Raw genomic sequence first — 6,230 nt, 5'->3', positions numbered from 1 at the left:
TGAACAAGTAAATAGGAATGAAAATTAAAGTTTTAAAGGAATGTAACTAACTTTGGTTATTTATAGAACTGTTATAAGAAGTATCCTAAACAAATTCTGCAGTAAAAAGTGCACAATCAAACATCAATTTAGCTGATAGATTTTAAAACGATTTTCAAATTTATTTTAGTTGGCAAATTTAGACATTTAGCTGTGTGAATCGCAAAGTCTGTCGCAGTAGGGATTGAAAATCGTTCTAAAAATCTATGGAACTAATGGAACTTTACTTATTTATGTACTTTTTATTGCTGTATTTATTTATTTTTGACAATTCTTATAGTAATTCTACGAATAACTAATGATCCCTTCTTTCCGTTAGAATGTTATTTTCATATTTATTGTTAACTATATAATATAGATTTATAAAGCTTCTACTATTGCTCATAGAGCTGCACTTATAAAACTTGATTTTCTTTTAAAAGACACAAGAACACTATTAAACTTTACTGAGGAAAGGAGTGAAGTTTCACAAGTTATATGTCTGTGTGTCGATGTATGTACTTAATCGCCTAAAGACTTATGTAATAACTGTAGTTAGGAATAGAATAAATGGACAGAATCTGTTAATCGCCTAATGACTTATGTAATAACTGTAGTTAGGGATAGAATAAATGGACAGAATCTGTTAATCGCCTAATGACTTATGTAATAACTGTAGTTAGGGATAGAATAAATGGACAGAATCTGTTAATCGCCTAATGACTTATGTAATAACTGTAGTTAGGGATAGAATAAATGGACAGAATCTGTTTTGCTTACTCGTCAAAATGTTCAGCCTCATTCTCGCAAAAACTTTAACGTATCATATAAGGCCCACCATATCCCTTAATATTTTTGTTTTTAAATAATCCACGTTATACGCCCTCTATAATTATATAAATTAAAGCCCTGAAAGTATAACGAATATTACAAAACATGTTACAAAACCTCTATGTACATCTAGAAAAAAAAAAACCGAGTAACAGTAGTTTGCTATTTTTTCTAGATGTACATTCCCTTTCACAACAAATTGGAATAACACAAAAACTTAGTAAGAAACAACGTGTATATGTGCTTCGTATCTCGCTCGGTTATCACTTTTTATTTTAACAGATAACAGCTGTGCATTTTCTGTTTCTATCCGTTTTGTGAAAAAAATGGATATTCTTTATTATGGAAACTCAACTTAGCATATATTATCTTTCAACCAATTTTAGCCATGGTTATACATCTTTGATTTTGATTTATGTATACTTGTGACAAATTAACGATGTAGATTTTTGTTTTGTTTTCTTTACAAATACAATTTATTATTTGAATGGGTTAATTTAATGGTTATTGTAAGAGCGTCAAATTTTCTACTAAATGCCTAGATACCACTGAGCGTAAGTTCAAGTTTCAAGTATAAATCTGATAGAGTATTTTGAGTAAGTCTATATTTCATAAATTTCAGAAACGTAGGATAATTATAGTTAATATATTTACCGACAGATGACAGCAAAACCTTCGAACTTTGTAAACACTCCTTAATGTTTGTTGTATTTCTAATCACTCTGTTATTATCATTATTCATTTTAATAACATTTATGATAAATATTGCATGTAATAAAAGTTGTGACATTATAATTCAGCTGCGGACAGAGTATTAATTTTGGTCTGTACAAAACGTATAATAATATGAAAAAGACAATAAATAATTTAAATTGCACCAATTAAAAACTTGAAAAATGTTAAAACCCTTAGTTTGTTACCACATTACGCTAACTGCTGTACCCACAATGGGTAATCGAAGCCAGGATTTTACGGTTGTAAGTCCGTAAATATACTGCTGTCCCGCGACGTACCACTTAGTCACAGGGGTGGTATATACAAGATAAGACAAAACTTATTCAATAATTAGCCAATCAATTAATGAATACTTAAAATGAAAATATATTGTGTTACTTTGAATCATAAAATCATAAAAAGTTTAGAGCTTCGAGTATGCAGACAGTCAATCACACATTATATAATTGATTTCTAACTATGAGTAGGGCGGCGTTACAAAACACGAGCTGTGGTGTCACGTACGACATGTTTGCTCCCCAGAGGCACACCAGAATGCCTGTAGACTTATATTGTTAGAAAGAGCATTTCGATACCCGTGATAGGCAGAGCAAAGATATCCCATTATGTAGCTTTGTGCTTAACTTCAAACAAACAAAAGGGACATCTTTAATACATATAAATATATATTTGGTACAAAACATATTCTTAATCAATCAGTAGAGGAATGCTGTGTTACAGAGGAAGAATATTTATAGGCCTCACTTTTAAACGATGTACAGGCAAAGGAGTGGCACAGTGGTAACACACACTAAAACCGGTTTCGATAGAGAGCAGATAGCCTCTTTGTGCTTATTAAACAAACAAACAAAAGTATAACACTCAGACGCCTCTATTAGTATTCACGGAAGTGGATGTTACTCGCACAGTGAAGGTTTAAATTAGTAAGGTGCCTCGAAACCACATCCGCATCTAGTTTGGAGCAATGTCTTTATCCACGAAGAGAAAGCTTGGTTACGAAAGAGGACACTTAAATTTTAAATTACGTTACTGTGAAGCTAGCCATATCTCATGCTACCGTTAGTGAGGTAATTAAAAAGTCTTTGAAGTTGAGGAATGAGTGCTCTTAAGTGAAAAGTTCACAAGCTTCTAACCACATGTCGAAGTTTACGGCCAACTTCATGAGAAAACGACCAATGTAAAAGTAATCACAGAAATCTCATTCGATGATATACCTAACAAATTCTTCGACGTTGTCTGCGAAGGCGGTATCTATGTACATAAGTTTTTTTAGCTTAAAAATGACCTTACCTTGTTACAACAGCAGACAAGATGTGTAATTAGCTTAAGAACGACATTACCTTGTTACAATAGCAGGGTACGATTAGCTTTGATAATCCTACCAAAAGAACATTTATCAGTAAAGAGTCCCCTGATATGTAAAACCAAGATATTAGTTACAGTAAATTTTCTTTGACAAATTAATCAATCCTGGGTCTCTAAACATGTGGAAATAATTAATAATAACCAGTATTGTGTAGGCTTGCGTCAGGTACCTAGCACGCGACAACAGGATGTTTGTAAATAATTTCAGCTCACTTTATATAGATCTAGGTAACCACACTGCTGTGGTTTCGATACACGTTCTTAGAACAAGATTGACAGAAAATTGTCTGGAAGTTTCAGGAACACATCACAACAGCGTTTCTCTTTCTTTCTATTTTGATCAATGGTTTTAAGGAAGTTATAGGAAAAACAAGAAGGCAAAGACATAAATTATTATTTCTTTCAGAATAACTATTTAATAATCGCAACCATCAAGTCTGAGATTCCAAAGCATTAAATAATTTTCTACATTCTTAAGTAAGAATATTGAGAAAAAAATCACTGAAGTCGCAACATTAAGACGTAGTTATGACGAGATAGCTTTAATCTAGCTATTCTTATAGAACTAGTTCATCACTTAATATTTATATCTGATAAAAGCCTAACAATGACCTGTATGCATTCCAGTTTTTTTTATTTTTCAAGACGGGTTTCAACTGAAATAAAATCGGTCAAAAAATGTATTACACTTTAAAGAAAACCTCACGTACTATCTATCTACTTGCCGAATATTTAACTACAAAAGGTTTAGTAAGTTATAATCAACTTATTTTGACTATGCAAATAAATAAGCCACGTGACAATAACAATATAAAGTTACGGTCGAAGGGAGTGTATTAAAACTACATTTATCACTTTTTGATGCAAAATATGTTCAACTTGAAGATTTCAAATTTACGACATTCCTTGCATTTAATAATATTAGAAAATTAGAAAACAATGAAATATTGATCATCTTGGAGTGACAGAACCATACAAGAACCATGTAAGAAGTATATTCACAGCCTAGTAAGCAAAATGTAGCGTCTGGTAACAGGTAAGAACCCTCGAAATCAAAGATCAGTAACAAAAGCCATCCATTTACCTAGTACAGAAGTATTAGCAAAAAATATTTTCGTCTGGAAAAGTTAAGCAAATCTTGTGTACATAAGTTGCATTCACGAAACATGTGTCCAACTGTCGCTAGAACCTGGAGATTGAAACATGTGTCCAACTGTCGCTAGAACCTGGAGATTGAAATATGTGTCCAACTGTCGCTAGAACCTGGAGATTAAAATATGTGTCCAACTGTCGCTAGAACCTGGAGATTAAAATGAGTATTCATGATATTTCAAACAAAAAACCACACACACACACACACACTCATACATATATATATATATATTTCTGTGTGAAGGTAAAGCAGCTAGTCAACATCATCAATTGACTGTCATATTACAATACCCATACGGCTGATAGAACGATCAGGCTTGGGGTTGGGAATTCGAACCCGTAATCTGCATGTTGCTAATTGAACGCCCAAACCCCCAAATCATGCCAGACCAAGCTTATATGAGCGATACTCTTTAACATACTGAAAATGAAACTAGTCATATTCCTTGAAACTTGACAAATTGGTTAAGTCATTTGACTTTTTTAAAAATACTTTTCACGCAAAACTTTACGCAAAGGATAATCTGATCTCAGCTACCATTTACTTTGGACTGATACACTAGAGGGAGGAAGCAAGTATACAGCAGCTATTTCCAACCATTGGACCATCTACTCTTCTCTGACAGATATGTTACCAATATTCTTATAGTACATCCGTTTGAAGGCCCAAAGTGTGAAGTGCAATTTTGTGGCAATGTGATTCACAGTCTGAGCACATTAATCACTTGGTCACGCCCAATTCAAATACTTTGGACTTTTTACAAGTGACGATAGTATTGAAATACCTAAAAATTAGATTTTTTATATGGTTGGTTTGAGTCTCCAGTACCTTATGAGTGTGTGTATGTTTTCTTACAACAAAGCCACATCGGGCTATCTTCTGAGCCCACCAAGAGGAATCGAACCGCCGATTTTAGGGTTGTAAATCTGTAGACTTACCGCTGAACCATCGGGGGTGCCAGTGCCTCATGAATTATTGTTTATTCTGTTTGTATGTGTATATTACCATATTTCTTATTTTGATGAATTACTTTGTTTGTTTGTTTTTTTAATTTTGCGCAAAGCTACATTAGGGCTATCTGCGCTAGCCTTCCTTAAATTAGCAGTGTAAGACTAAAGACAGCTAGTTAGCACCATCCACCACCAACTCTTGGGCTACTCTTTTAACAACAAGTAATGGGTTTGGCCGTAACATTATAACACCCCCACGGCTGAAATGGCGAGCATATTTGGTGTGACGGGGATTCGAACCCGCGACCCTCAGATTACGAGTAAAGTGCCTTAACCATCTGGCCATGCCTGGCCTAATAAATTACTGTCCTGTATTCTGTTTATAATTTTAGTATCCATTTGTTTTTCTTTACGTTTTGTCATCATGTGGGTAAGTAGGTTATCTGTAGAATCTGGTATTATAATTAAATTAAAAACCAACACAAAATAACTAAACTTATCATTACGAAATAGGTAAATTGGCGTAGAATTTGAAAAGTTACTAATTGCTGGTATCTATTTAGGTGATGCAACACTTCATGTGGAAGCTTTCTTTATTACACTATGTAACAAAATTTTTACTTTTTCTTGTTCCTGGACAGAAAGTGTTCTTTCCCAATTGCTTATGCCTAAAGTAAATGGAAAAGACATATTTTTCTCTCCAAACTTTGCTTTTGTGACCTGGGTAATGAAATTTTCTAATTTACCCATTTTCCAGAACATTCCAGGTAGATTCAGTGCTGAGTAGCTGATAGAGAATCTTCTCGAACTTACAAGAATTTTCAAGAACTTTTTAGAATGTTGTGTGCAAGTTGCAAGTTAGAGGAAACGTCACCGACATTTCTCATGCTTCTTCACTCGTCAAGAGGGCTCTGCTTCTTCCACAATGTATCCGGCCTGTGCGAGGCAATTGGAATTACCTGTAACCCGAGCGAGTGGCGCCTCTTCATTGATAGCTCATCCAGAAGCCTTAAAGCTGTGCTGCTCCATAACGGGAATAAGTATTTGTCTCTTCCCCTGGCTCATTCGGTGCATCTCAAAGAGTAATACAACAGCGTCAAGACCTTGCTAGAAGCCTTGAAGTATGATGAGCATGGCTGGGAGGTTATTGGAGACCTCAAAATAATGGCATTCCTGAT

This window comes from Tachypleus tridentatus, chromosome 13, assembly GCF_004210375.1.
Source record: "Tachypleus tridentatus isolate NWPU-2018 chromosome 13, ASM421037v1, whole genome shotgun sequence".
NCBI classification, from domain to species: Eukaryota; Metazoa; Arthropoda; class Merostomata; order Xiphosura; family Limulidae; genus Tachypleus; species Tachypleus tridentatus.
This window is presented reverse-complemented; position numbering follows the sequence as displayed.